Source organism: Leucoraja erinacea, chromosome 24 (assembly GCF_028641065.1).
Source record: "Leucoraja erinacea ecotype New England chromosome 24, Leri_hhj_1, whole genome shotgun sequence".
Taxonomy (NCBI): domain Eukaryota; kingdom Metazoa; phylum Chordata; class Chondrichthyes; order Rajiformes; family Rajidae; genus Leucoraja; species Leucoraja erinaceus.
This window is the reverse complement of record NC_073400.1, coordinates 23,468,192-23,484,106: the sequence shown is the minus strand read 5'-3', so window position 1 is coordinate 23,484,106 and position 15,915 is coordinate 23,468,192.

The following is a 15,915-nucleotide window of genomic DNA, read 5'->3' as shown; positions in this document are numbered from 1 at the left end:
GATTTCGATTGAACTAGGCTTAGGCGGCCATGGCAACAGACTTACTTCTCTACAGGACATGAGTACCGGTAAATCAAATGGGTTTTTAATGACCTTTAATGCTTTTGCGATTACTATTACTCAGTTTTTTTTAACTTCCAGGTTTTTTCCATTGTTGCTACAATGAGATTCACACCCATGTTACCAGTAAATGTAGTGTAAGCCTCTGGGTGACTCACCCAACATAATGACATTTGTTGTGAAATAAAATTATCAGCTGGCATTCCATAGATAAGAAACTGACCCTGAGGCCTTTCTAGTCTGTGTGCTTCAGTTATAGAAGAAGCTGTGGCTTTATCTGCTGACTTTATCTGCTGGCCTGAAGCTTGATTAATCCCATCAACTGGTTCCTGAACTTGAGATAAAATTGCTTCATGCTGCAGCACTTGTTAGTCACATTTCTGCAAGTTAAACTACAAGAGCTACTCCCCAGGAGGCCCACACTCTGTTTCTGCCTTAGCCAGGGCATTGTACCACCATACCAAGTTTTTCTCCCAAGCTTTCATAAATATTGGATAATGTTTGTCAGGGAACAGCTTTCTTTCTTCTGATCTGTAAAGTTAAAGCATGAAAATATTTTAAGATGACGAGAAACACCTCAACTTTTTCCTTAACTTTGTTCTTCTGAATTGCTTGCAGCAGTGAATGCTAAATAGACCTTTAGAATGGAGATGAGGAGGAATTTCATTAGCCAAAGGGTGGTGAATCTGTGGATTTCATTGCCACAGAAGTCTGTGGAGGCCAAGTCATTGAGTATTTTAAGGTTGGGATTGACAGGTTCTTGATTAATAAGAGCATCAAAGGATACAGGGAGAAGGCAGGATAATGAGGTTGAGATGGGACAAATTTATCTGCCATGAATGAAAGGCAGAGCAGATTCGGTGGGCTGAATGGCCTAATTCTGCTCCTATGCTTAAGGTCTTTCATTCCATAAGGTTGTGGAGGCTAGATTATTGGAACTATAGTACCTGTAAAGCTACAGCAAGAATGTCATTGTCTGAAGAACGGCCTCGACTTGAAAAGTCAAGTATCCATGTTCTCCAGAGATGCTGCCGACCTATTGAGTTATTTGTATCCTGTTGTGCAAGAATTTAATTGTCTTATGCACCAGGGACGAAACACTCTTGACTCTTATTTAAAAAAAGAGCCACATAATTGTTTTGAAGGTTTTAAGATTTCAGGGCTACGGAGAATTAGCAAAGAAGAGGAGTTGTGTACTTGGATAGATCAGCCATATTGAATAGCGGGTAGGCAAGAGACCTGCTGCTATTTTCCTGCCATATAGTTTTTTAAAATTTTATTTCTAAATAGACTTTATTCAAATAATAAATGTATACAAAACGTGAACTGTGCGAAGTAATTCATCTGACATTTTCGGAGGCTCTACAAATTGTTCAATACAGTCTATACATTCCTCAAATCTGTCCCCCACCCATGCCACTCATGTGGCCCCCTGGCGTGGGATACCTTCCCTTATTTTGAGGGGCGTCTCCACCATATAGTTCCTGAGGACTGCAGGATATTGCTAAGGTGTCCACCACCTACCCTTGAGACTTGCATTTAAATATAACTTTCTAGAGGGCTGTTGGAATCCACAGGATCATCCCCCACTGAGTCAAACAAAGGCTAGACAATGAATAAATGCTCTGTAAAAATGTCAGATTCAGTTTAGCTGTCCTCAGCGATTTTGTGACAAGGATTATAAATTAACCTGATGCTTTATGAAGCTAGCTGTCATCTCCTGGGCCAAGCACACAGCTGCGTGAAGGTAGAGGCCAGCACCTGCCTGATTTTGGAATGCTGCCAATTAGTTCTGGATAGCCATAAAATGCTGGAGTAACTCAGCAGGACAGGCAGCATCTCTGGAGAGAATGAATGGGTGACGTTTCGGGTTGAGACCCTTCAGACTGATGTCAGGGGAGTGGGCGGGAAAAATATAGAATGTAGTCAGAGACAGTAAGACTGGTGGGAGAACTGGGAAGGAGGAGGGGATAGAGAGGGTAAGCAAGGGCTATTTGAAGTTAGCGAAGTCAATGTTCATACTGCTGGGGTGCAAACTACCCAAGCAAAATATGAGGTGCTGTTCCTCCAATTTGCGCTGGACCTCACTCTGACAATGGAGCAGGCCCTGGACAGAAAGGTCAGATTGGGAATGGGAGGGGGAGTTGAAGTGCTGAGCAACCCGGAGATCAGGTCAGTTAGGATGGACTCTCGACCTGAAACGTCACCTATTCCTTCTTCCCAGAAATGCTGCCAGTCCCACTGAGTTGCTCCAGCACTCTGTGTCTACCTTCGATTTAAACCAGCATCTGCAGTTCTTTCTTCCACAATTAGTTCTGGCTGACAGCTCTTCTTAAATGTGACAGTGAGCGATTCAAGGCCAGTGAATTTATCTTCGTGTCCTCCCATGTTGGAATGTTTGCTTCTGGGTTTACGCACTTTTGAAGTTTTCTAATACTGTATTGCGAAACACAGCAGCTGATTTATGTTCCCTAAACGAATTTATGAAATATAAGTAGCAATCGCTTCATGTGAAATAAGCAAGATATTAAGTGATACTAAGTAAAACAATTAACTTTTAATAGTTTATAAAGAATTAACATACCCTTTTTTCCACATACAAGAATTTACAATGTGACGGCCCTTTCACAAAACCATGTTGACTTTTCTTAATAGCCATATTTTTTCCAATCCCTTACATTAATATTTCACTATGTAGTTGTTAAGCTAATCAGCTTATAGTTTCCTGCTATTTGTCTCCATCTTTTGTTCGAATAAAACATCTTTGCTGTTTTCAAATCTAATGGAATCTTCCCCAAATCTAGGTAATTTGGGAAAATTAAAAAACATGCCAACTATCCCACTTCTTTATAACTTCCTCGGTAGAAGAATTTCAGGATCTAGGGATATGTCAACTTAATACTTCGATAACTTGCTCGTTATAATTGCCCAGGCGATTTTAATTTTCCTGAGTTCTCCTCCCCCTCCTGATATATAGATATATTGATGGAAAATTTCTGCTTGATTCGTTGCCAATCTCCTTTCCATGATTAATTCCCCCAAAATTATTTTTATTTTTTAAAAGTGAGGTTCTTTTCTTTTTTAACATCTTTTTTAATAATTGTGCTTCACTGCGGATCGTGGGAGGCCACTGAGATGCATAAAACAGGCATAACTGAAAATGAAGTACTTTACTAAATTAATTAATCTAATTTAAAAGTACGTCAATAGTAAAAAAATAGCACACAATCGTAGGAGCCAAGGTGAAATTGTGGCCACTTTGTGAAAACCAGCAAAGTTTTTGAGGATAATGACTGAATATTTGCAAACAATAGCAACAAAACAGGCTTTGTAATTAGTGTAGCACGGAGACAAGGTTATTGTTTGTTATCTCACAGTTTAAAATGGCAAGATCTATGATAACAAAACTGGTACTGTGAGAAACCGCACAACTTGAAGTCGAGTTGTTACAAGGAACGTAAACTCTGAAACTTAGCACAAAGACTGTCTTGTTCAACTATGGATTCATCCAAGGGCAATTTTACAAAGTAACCTTGTAAACAGTTCAACAGGTGCCCAGTGTTTTCCACTCATAATCATTACAGTACTTGGCTGGGGGCCAGTTTCAAGACTGCAACTTCTAACTGTGCCGCAAAGCCTCACTTGCTGCGTGATCGATGGCTGGCTGGTTTGATCAGCCCCACTGCTAAAGTCAGGCCCACGACTGATGGTCAACCTAATTCATCATCTGTGATTCATATGAATTATAATGAATGAGAACTAATGAGCATGAATGGTTGTAGAGTGAATTGTAAACTAAGAATTCTCTAGAATAGGAAGTGTGTTGAGGCTCACTGTGTTTCCTGTCTGATTTTTTTAGTCTGCCCAAATGGGAATTCCAGTTTTCATATTGCAAAGATCCCACAGCCGATGGATCAAATCAAAAAGCTGTATGTGAAGGGATATGTCATACATTTAGCGGGAGACGTTGAACTACATATAGACGGGAGAAATCATATTTCCTGTCATAAGGGGGAAGATTAATTCAACATCTTTTCAGTGATACAAAGAAGGGGTAAAAAGCTATACTGGACTTTGTTTAGAGCAATTGATAATCTTGCTGTAATGCAACTTTTGGGAAAGAGCGATCATAATATGATGATATTTTAAAGTGATTTTGAACATAAGTTAGTTTAACACAAAAAACGGTTCTTAAACCTAAGCAGAGGAAAATGTAAAAGTGTGAGAAGAGAGTTGTTATGTCAATTGATGAATACGTTAATAAACAACACAATGGACAGACTCTGGTTTATATTCAATGAAATAATGCACACTTGGCAGAAACATGTACTTTTAAGGCATAAATACCCAACAGGAAAAGTGATTCATCAATTTCTAATCAGATGAAAAAATATTACTGGAGAAGGAGGACAAAAGTGCTGGAGAAACTCAGTGGGTGCAGCAGCATCTATGGAGCGAAGGAAATAGGCGACGTTTCGGGCCGAAACCCTTCTTCAGAGCTTAAAGATTGAAAGATCACAAGGGCCTGACGAGGTCAACCTAGAGTTTTTGAGAAGATTGTTTTAGACATGATGGATGCATTGGATATCAGCTTCCAAGGCTCTGTAGATTCTGGAAAATTTCTCATGGATCAGAGGATGGCAAATGTGACCCCTTTATTTAAGAAAAAAGAGAGAGAGAGAAAATAAGAAATAATTGATTGTTAGCCTGATATCAGCAGTTGGTAAATTGCTAGAATCTATAATGAAGGATATAACAACAGAGCACCTCAAAATGATTAACAGGATTGAGTATGAATGTAGATTCATGAAGGGAAAATTAGACTAATCGGTTAGAGTTATTTGAAGATGTAGCGAGGAGGATGTTTTGCCCTGTAAGTTGCCACAATGGTCCAAAGTAGCCTCTGTTTTTTGTTTTAAGGAAATATGGAGAATACATAAGGAGACTCCCGTGGGGTGGTGTAGTTGGGTTTCCATACGAAAACTCTGAGATCCCACGCAGCAGGTTGGTCAACAAAATTACAGTGTATGTAAGTGGGGCAATACACTGACCTAAACGTGGATGGTTATCCTGCCCAATAACCTCTATTAACCACAATTGTGATACACCAGCACTTTGTGTCCTTTTTCGTAAACCAGCAACTGCAGTTCCTTGTATCCACAATTAATATTATCAGCTGGCCCTGAAGGTAGTGGGACTGTCTTATAGCTACGATGAGCATGGATCACATGGACCAGGTGTAATGTGAGATAGGCAAGAAGAATGGGGTTTGACGGGGAAGGGTGGGACACTGGAGGAAGACTTTCTTGGTTGACTGAGAAAATGGTGGGAAACAATGGCCTCGATCTTTGTGTCTGAGAAGCAATAGGCTCCTTGAACATTGTTAGAGATAAGGGTTCAGGGAATAATAGAGAGTGCTTTCAGATTACATTTTGTAGAGAGGAAGAGAAGCTGGGATAAAAAAAGTAAGCTGCACGAGGACCTCTGCCATTCAAACAACATCTGTGGAGATGAAGTGATGGGCGATGTTTCGGGTTGAGACCTTGCACCAGGTCATAAGGGAAACTGGGGTTATCTTTTCAATTAAAGGTGTGCATGGATAGTAAGTGTGTAGGAAAGAACTGCAAATACTGGTTTACACCCAAGATAGACACAAAATGCTAGGACAACTCAGCGGGTCAGGCAGCATCTTTCGAGAAAAGGAATTGGTGACGCTTCAGGTCGAAATGCATTCTTCAGACTGAGAACCAGTGGGGGGGGGGAGGGGGGGTTGCTAAATATTTTAACTCCCCTTCCCATACTGACCTTTTCGTCCTGGGCTTCCTCCACTGTCAGAGTGAGACCACAACCAAATTGGAGGAACAGCATTTCATGTTTCATTTGGGCAGCTTACAACCCAGTGGTATGAATGTTGAATGACTTATTCAATCATTTTGTGCCTATCTATGGAATAGTCAATATGTTTGCAGAGATTAGGGCCTCGTTGTGATTGTTATGGTCGACTATGTTCTGACTATAATTGACTAAAATCATATGTCAAAGTTCATGTTTGTATTCCTTCAATTCAAGAGGGAGAAATAGCAGAAATATCATGACAATAGAAACACATCTACGGAAAAGGAATCCACTTAATTTTTGGATGAGTTAATCAAGGTCTGTGCTCGACTGCTTACAGTTATGCAGATTAGTAATGAGTTAAACTTTCAACAAATGGTCTGTTTAACCAGCAACCTGAATCCTGACTCAACCTTCCCAATCACTCAACAAACTTTTTTGTCCGTGAAGGAACTGCAGATTTTGGTCTAAACCGAAGTTAGACACAAAATGTTAGTAGAAGTTACTAACTAGAAAATTCAACATTCTTCCCGCTGGGTTGTAAGCCACCCCAGCAAAATATGAGGTGCTGTTCCTCGCATTTTGGTGTAGCCTTAACATTTTGTCGTCACTCGTCATTGCCCAATCAGTTGACATTGTCGTGTTATTATTACCTAGTCACTCAGCTTTACCTCATTCCCTTGAAATTACATAGAGTCATAGAGTGATACAATGTAGAAACAGGCCCATTAGCCCAACTTGCCCACACTGGCCAACATGCCCAAACTACACTAGTCCCACCTGCCTGCGCTTGGTCCATATCCCTCCAAACCTGCCCTATCCATGTACCTGTCTAACTGTTTCTTAAATGTTGGGATAGTCCCAGCCTCAACTACCTCATCTGGCAGCTTGTTCCACACACCCATCTTTGTGTGAAAAAGTTACCCCTCAGATTCCTATTAAATCTTTTCCCCTTCACCTTGACACTATGTCCTCTGGTCCTCAATTCCCCTACTCTGGGCAAGAGACTCTGTGCATCTGTGTTTGAGAAGGAACTGCAGATGCTGGAAAATGTAAGGTAGAAAAAAGTGCTGGAGAAACACCGCAGCAGCATCTATGGAGTGAAGGAAATAGGTAACGTTTCGGGCCGAAGAAGGTTTTTGGCCCGAAACGTTGCCTAATTCCTTCGCTCCTTAGACTCTGTGCATCTACCTGATCTATTCCTCTCATGATTTTGTACACCTCTATCAGATCACCCCTCATCCCCCTGTGCTCCAAGGAATAGAGACTCAGCCTATTCAACCTCTCCCTATAGCTCACACCCTCTAGTCATGGCAACATCCTCGTAAATCTTCTCTGAACCCTTTCAAGCTTGACAATATATTTCCTATAACATGGTGCCTAGAACTGAACACCATATTCTAAATGCGGTCTCACCAACGTCTTGTACAACTGCTACATGACTTCTCAACTTCTATACTCTCACAGAACAGATCACACAGAATTGTACCAACACCCAAACTTGTCTAGTCTTGCAGAAAGCCATTTATCTTTGTTGAGTCACTCGGTTCCACCTATCAATATTGCCTTATCATGCACTCAGGCCTAATTACTACACATTGCCCAGTCATTCAGTAACTCCCAACCAATGACACCACACATCACTGGAGATCAGGATGGAACCTGGGTTATTGGATTTATGAGGTAGCAGCACTACCTGCTGTGCCATTGGGTTGTGACTTGTTTATGGTTGAGTCAAAGATACATTAAATCTAGATGGAAAGTGGTTTACGCCAATAGAAAAGCAGAACACAAAGCTGGGTGGCAGTGTGAACTGTGAGGAGGATGCTATGAGAATGCAGGGTGGCTTGGACAGGTTGTGGTAGTGGGCAGATGCATGGCAGATGAAGTTTAATGTGGATAAATGTGAGGTTATCCACTTTGGTATCAAAAACAGGAAGGCAGATTACTATCTAAATGGCCTCGTTGGAAAAGGGGAAGTACAACGGGATCTAGGGGTCCTTGTTCATCAGTCTGTGAAAGTAAGCATGCAGGTACAGCAGGCAGTGAAGAAAGCGAATGGCATGTTGGCCTTTATAACAAGAGGAGTCGAGTATAGGAGCAAAGAGGTTCTTCTGCAGTTGTACAGGGACCCAGTGAAACCACACCTGGAGTATTGTGTGCAGTTTTGGTCCCCTAATTTGAGGAAGGACATTCTTGCTATTGAGGGAATGTAGCGTAGGTTTACAAGGTAAATTCCCAGGATGACGGGACTGTCATACGCTGAGAGAATGGAGCGGTTGGGCTCGTACACTATGGAGTTTAGAAGGATGAGAGGGAGTCTTATTGAAACATATAAGATTGTTGAGCATTTGGACACGCTAGAGGCAGGAAACATGTTCCCGATGTTGGGGGAGTCCAGAACCAGGGGCCACAGTTTAAGAATAAAGGATAAGCCATTTAGAACGGAGACGAGGAAACACTTTTTCTCACAGTGAGTCTGTGGAATTCTCTGCCTCAGAGGGCGGTGGAGGGCGGTTCTCTGGATACTTTCAACAGAGAGCTAGATAGGGCTCTTAAAGATAGCGGAGTCAGGGGATATGGGGAGAAGGCAGGAACGAGGTACTGATTGGGGATGATCAGCCATGATCACATTGAATGGTGGTATTGGCTCGTAGGGCCGAATGGCCTACTCCTGCATCTATTGTCTATTGTTCTACCTGTTCGCAACAACAAATCCCTTTGTAAACACACCCTCCCTTGCCAACAATTGGCCTGCCAGGGAACCACCCTACCCGAGGTCATCAGTTGCCGGCCCTGATCTGTCCTGGTCTTTTACGCCTCCAGTCCAGTCCTCCCTCTCCCTCTTCCCTCTCCCCCCTCCCCCACCTCCCTCTCCCCTCTCCACCCCCCAGAGGGCACAGCCTCGGTACCTCTAGAATGGAGATGAAGAATTTATTTTGCCAGTGAGTGGCAAATCTGTGGAATTCATTGCAACAGATGGCTGTGGAGGCCATGTCTATGGGTAATGTTAAAGCATAGATTGACTTGATTAGTAGGGGTATCAAAGCTTACGGGGAGAAGGATGGAGAATGGGGTTGAGAGGGAAAGATGGTTTTGCGGAGTGAATCCAATGGGCTGAATAGCCTAATTCTGCTCCTATGACATGACCTTTATACAGTGGTGAGCTGTAAGTTGGGAAATGAAGTAAATATCAGCTATTGACAGTGATAGTGATAGGAACAGCCTTGGAATGGGTACATGGCTGGATCTCTGGCTGTAGAAGGTAGTCGGCTCCATCACTAGTATAAGCCTTTAGTTGCTTTGTATCTCAGACAGCTGGAGGAAGGAATATGGAGAAAGAAGTAAATATTTAAGGGCTAGTTTCTCCAAGCAACAGTCCTTCTGACTCATCTTTTGAGCTCCTTTAGCAAATCAGCATTGCTTTCTTGGTCTGTCTTTGCTGGACACGTCAAGACCAGTGCTCAGGCACCCACTTTGCAAACAAAAATATGCCACTTGTTGAGCCAAGATTTTCCTCTGTCACAACTTGTATCTTGAGTCTCAAGGAATGAATTGTATTCAAGTTCAACTAAGCCAGGTGTAAACTTTCGGGTTGTCAATAATCCCTCTAAATAGCATGGGAGCAGGGAATGCACGTTATGTTAGAACTTGCTTTTTTTGGTCACGGTCCAGCTAAAATCTAATTACATATCTGTGACTTAGTCTCACAGACAGCTGACAACTGGGTGTGGCACAAGAACCAAAATTAATTACATACCTCGTGTGGAAATGTAAAGTAAAAGAAAGTTGCCGATTAAAGTTCATTTTATGTGTCAAAATAATTAACTGACAATCTTGTGAACAATTTTACATTACAATCTATCAAAAGCATGTACTATACAAATATATTCATGAGTGAGTCCAAATCTTTGGTTTAATGAATAAAATAACATGCCCCCAAACAACAGGATTTCTACCCAAGGAAGTGGCATACAAATGAAAGCCCCAAATTAGTTCAATAGAAAATCAGAAAGAAAGTTAAGCCCCTGTCCCACTTTCACGACCTATGCCGAGTTTGCGCTTGACTCATACTCGCAGCATGGTTGCCACAAGGTCGTAGGAGGTCTTCATAACTCTTCCTCATGCTCGTGAGTGGTCTCCGCTTACTCATGGCCTCAAGTAGTTTGCGGCGTTTTCTCCAGCCTGATAAAAAATGTCCACGAGTAAAACAAAGGTCTGCATGGAAAAAATTGATACTTTTTACTCGTAGGTAGGTTGTAGGTAGGTCGTAGGTAGGTCGTGATGATGGTCGTAGGTCGGTAACTGGCCCGAGAAAAAAATGCAAACATGACATAATTTTATCATGTGATCATTTTTCACTCGTAGCTAGTCATAGTTGGTCTTAGTTGTGGAAGACTGAGGTCGAGGTGGGTCGTAGGAGGTCGTAGACATAGTCGTACGAGGTCTTTTACTTCAGCGAGTCAACACGACCATGACATTTTTTTCAACTCGTCTAGAGTCTTCTAAATTCGTGGATTAGGTCGTCCAAGTGGGACAGGCCCTTTATTTATCAAAGTCTGTTAGGAATAGGCACTTGCTACCATGTGCAATTAAAGTGTAAATGAGACAAAGTGATTTAAGGTAATCCTGATTGGGTTCAGTGGGGAGAGATTGAGTAGAATAAAAACCTTAGTAAAACCATTTAACTCCAAGTAATGTAATCTAATTGCACCCTACCAGAGGCGATGAGGTGTGTGTTGTTATTATTAAAGATCACCCGATCCTTCCAGTTTGAACCTTTCTTTGACTTTCAACTTTTAGGATTTCACGAATACATAATAACGGGCACAGAAGCTCCAAGAGAATTGTATTACATTTTCAGAAAATAAAGCAAGTTGTGCATTCAAAATTGGCAGCTGTATAAAATCACCACTGTTAACAGAGAACAACTCCCCTGGTGTCAAGACTTAATTCAGCAGAGACATTGAAATGGAATTTCCCACAGGAACTGTAACTGAAGCTGATGGGTCTCGAGCCAAGCAGACAGCATGGTAGGGTGGGAGTGGTGACTGTAGGTATTATTATTTGGAAACCAGAGCCAGCTGCCTTTTGTAATATGAGCAGTTTCAGATCCTGTTTGCATAGAGATGGGGATGCGTAATATCTAGCCAATCATAACTAGTGAGAAATGTGGCAGGAAAATTAATGGGTGGAAAATTACAACAAAAAAACTGAATCCAGCTCTATATATATTCTGCTGATCAAAAGATTTTCAGGAATCGTTTTACTTTGTTGTTTTGCAGAGCAAATAGATTGATTTAAAAGATGCTCAAAATGCAGAATATTGAAAGTATAAACCTGAACAACAAACTCTGTTGCTATACTACAGTATGGTATGAATACAGTGTATTCCACCAAAATCTTACCAGAGCAATGAAACTGAAATCAAATACTGAATAGAATTTGAGAATAGTTGAAATAAACAGCCAGGGTCATATCGCTAGCATATCATTATTATTTAGTATAATCTGGAAAGTGGGGGTTTATCAGAGTACAGACTTCCACTCATTTGGCACAGAATGGATTTTGAGTGATAACATGTTTCCATAGAATAATTAACATATTGTCTCCTTCAGATAGAAAAAAAAACTTTGATAGGGTTTTGGAATCATCAAAGAAAAAAATCTTTCCCCAAAAATGTTGCAGGGAATTATATCACCTACATCTGAGTAAAAGGGAATTAGAGTAATAGTATGTTTAACCACAGAGTGAGTGATTAACGAGTTGGTTCCAATGAAGCCTCGACTTGTCACACATTTCAACCTACCAATAAGTAGTCTGTTTAAGTACATGTGGCATCTTCATAGTAGCATGCAGAGAACTCATTCATACCGACATAACGCATAATCATATTGCGAGACGTTATTTATGGTTAAATATCTACTTATTTTTACACTAAACTCTGTGGCAGTGGTGTACAGACTGGGTACATTCAATGTTCTTCCCTCGCCTGTTATAACCTGGCTAATCTGGTCAGCCATTATGCAGTTAGAAGCCTATCCCAGATTGTAGCCAATTGTTGATGTTGCAGAAATCATACGGATTATGTACAGGGAAGACACAAAGAACTGCACATGCTCAAATTCCGCATAGAATACAAAGTGCTGGAATGACTCGGGGTCAGGCAGCATCTCTGGAGGGCATAGGGAGATGATATTTCGGGTCAGGACACTTCCTCAAACTCATTTGTACAGACTTGTATGGCTTGTCTTTGATCAGCATCCAAAATAATTATTCAAATATGTTTGCCAACTAAAGGACATATGACAGCAGGTCTCTGTATGACCCTTTGTACCATGAGTAACATAACACCAACATGGCAACCTTTGCCTGCTGCTTGATACATTGTCCTGGGGGCGCAGTTGGATTCATGGCAGGTGGTCTTGGAGGGGAGGCTGCTCCTCAAACTGCGGAACATCCTGGACAATACAGCTCACCCCCTCCATGACACTGGTCAACCTGAGGTGTACCTTCAGCAACAGACTGGTTCCACCAAGATGCACGACCACACCACAGGAGATTCTTCTTCCCTGTGGCTATCAAACTGTACAACTCCTCCCCCTTCTGTCGTGGGGTAGACTGAGACTGACTCCTCCCCCCCCCCCAATAATCTTTGCACATCCCCAATCCTTTCCACTCATCACTTTGATTTTAGGTTTTGTGTATTTTGTGTTTTTATGACTGTTGGCAAATCAATTTCCCTCCTGGGATAAATAAACCTTTGTTCGTCGCTCTGAGTGAGATATCCAGGTCATGTACATTCGTACATTAGGAGTGGGTATAATCTGATAGAATTGAATATTTTGCAATTATGTTTTCCTTATTAAAGGCATGTGGATTTGTACTGTTAACGTTCCTCAGGTAATTCAGGAAGCAATTAGGAGCCACCCATATTGGAAACCAAATAAGTTGTCCAAACAGATGTTTCCTTCCTTAAAAGTACTTTAATGAAAATATATATTTTTATAACTTTCCAACTCTGTTGAATCAGTACTAAAATATCTATGAGTGAATTATTGTCACAGGGTTTGATATGCTTTGATTGGTGACAAATTAATTTATGTTGGCTTACTAATGACCATGAGATCAAGCTAGTGGAAGCAATCGGTGGGTGCACTGTGCAATTCCAGCAGAAAGGCAATTATTTAGAGTGACAAGGTCACCACAACCTAGAAGGCTACGCTACTCAAGTTCATGCCAGTTGCCAGCAGATCAATCACTGCATAGACACGTGAGACCATTTCTGCATCCACCATCTTGACAGGAGCAAATTCCACGTCATCACATAGATACAAAGATGAGGTTGGAGGTGCAAGTGTATGGTGAGGTTCGAGCAGGTGCAAGTGGTCTAACCTCATCAACTATATCCGCTGTTCCAGGTGTCAACTTCTCTACATCGGCGAGACCAAGTGCACGTTCTGTGATCGTTTCGCTGAACACCTCCGCTCAGTTTGTCTTAGCCTACCTGATCTCCTGGTGGCTCAGCACTTCAGTTCTTCCTCCCATTCCAAATCTGATCTTTCTGTCCTGGGCCTCCTCCACTGTCAGAGTGAGGCCCAGCGCAAATTGGAGGAACAGCACCTCATATTTTGCTTGGGTAGTTTACACCCCAGCGGTGTGAACATTGACATCTCTAACTTCAGATAGACCCTTGTTTTCTCTCTCCGTCCCCTCCCCCTTCCTAGTTCTCCTACTAGTCTTACTGTCTCCGACTACATTCTATCATTGTCCCGCCCCCTGCCCTGACATCAGTCTGAAGAAGGGTCTTGACCCGCAATGTCACCCATTCCTTCTCTCCAGAAATGTTGCCTGACCCACTGATTTACTCCAGCATTTTGTGTCTACCTACCTTCGTACTTGTTTAAGAAAGAACTGCAGATGCTGGAAAAATCGACAGTAGACAAAAATGCTGGAGAAACTCAGCGGGTCTGAAGAAGAGTCTCGACCTGAAACATCACCTATTCCTTTGCCCCATAGATGCTTGTTCATCCACTGAGTTTCTCCAGCATTTTTGTCTACCTTTACCTTCATACTTCATCTTTTCTCCCCATATTGCCTTTTTAGTTACCTTCTGTTGTTCTTTAAATGTTTCCCAATCCTCTGGCTTCCCGCTCATCCTTGCTATGTTATACGTCTTCTCTTTTCGTTTTATACTGTCCTTGCCTTCCCTTGTCAGCCACGGTTGTCTCTTACTCCCCTTAGAATCTGTTCTCCTCTTTGGAATGAAATGATCCTGTATCTTCTGGGTTATTCCCATAAATTCCTGCCATTGCTGTTCCACCGTCATCCCTGCTTGGGTCCTGTTCCAGTCAACTTTGTCCAGTTCCTCCCTTATGCGTCCATAGTCCCTTTGTTCAACTGCAATACTGACACTTCTGATTTTACCAACTGGCACCCTATATCCAGGCTACTGTTTGGGGGCCTGCCTTCCAATTTCTCAGTTCAATCACCACTCGTTGGTTCCTTATATCTTTTTGCCCCAAACCTCATATCCTCTGGTCCTTGTCCCATTGGCAAATGTGAACAGTTTTTCTTCATCCACCTGACCTAACCTGTCATAATCTTGTATAGTTCTACCAATTCACTCTTCAAACTTCTTTTTTCCAAGGGGAACAATCCAAACTTCTCCTTTCTAATCTTGTACCTCAATCTCTCATCAGTCTCTACCAAATGTATGTTGCGAAAATGAAAAAAAACCTTTGGGACATAACAACTGGGAAAGAGAGGTAAAATAAGGTAATTTTAAACAGCTGGGAATGGTAGAGGGTTGGCTGGAAAGGACAAAGAGGACATCCTTGATTGGATGGTCATGTTGTTGGTTAAATATTTATGTTGCAATTTATTGGAACAGAATAGCGTGAGGTTTGAATTAATTCTTGATTCACAAGTTGGGCGACTATAAAATAAGGGTGGTGGTGAGGGATGTGTGGTGCATGCAGTTTTAAGATAATTAAGCCATGTTGAATGAATGGGCATGGTGGTGTCAAATGATCAGTAATAGGGAAAATATAGGAAAAGAGAAATGCGGCTTATTTTTTGACATGGTTAAAGATTAAAAACTATTGGTGTTCAAAAAGATGTTAGTATCTTTGTTCACAAGTTCACAAGTTCACCAGCAGCCCTGGTGGGATTTAAATCCATGCCTCTGGTTATCAATCCTGGCCTCTGGATTACTAACACAATAATATCTGGCTAGATCCCAAACACTGATGCATGGAGTCCTTTAAATGTGGTGTGCCTGGACTGGAGCAGGATTCTGAATGCTGATGACTGGGTCATCTATCAAAAAGTTGTGCATTCTTCTGTTGGGTTGGGCTCAGAGTGATTGTAACTGGATGTTGTTTTAACTTCATACCCGAGTACATCTCTAGTTCAGTTGGGTTTTCCATAATATTTTGTTTTACCTGTTAATTAGTGTGAATCTTATTTCATAAGAAGTAATGATAATTAAGAAAGGGGTGTTTGTTGCAGAGTGGTTTAAGCAATCTATTTATCTAAGAAGTATGTCTCAGACTGATTGATAGAGCAGCTAATGGACACAGAATTATAGGACACAGAACATCTGACCGTGTGCACACCATCATGCCATTTTTCTTAAGAAAATGGGGTCATGAGGTCATGATGTGCAAAGCTTTGGAGATCAGCTGATACATAAGTACACAATTCTAATGTTCACATATTCTGCTTAACCACAGACAGGCTGTCGTCTGAGGCTTATTAATCGCTTTCCTTAATTGTTAATGTGAGAGTAGCTCAGGCATTTTAATAAAGTATTGTAACACACTCTGAGACATAATCATAGATGAAATCTAGAGAATAATCTAGAAAGAATGGGTGGTTAATTCCACCACATCATCCAAAGAGCAGCAGAGACTGAACCCAGCCCTGCTGTATTAAGATGACATATAATTAAATATCAGGAATGAAAACAGCTATTTTGCTGTAAATTATTATGTGTCTCTAAAGCTGGGAAAAGAT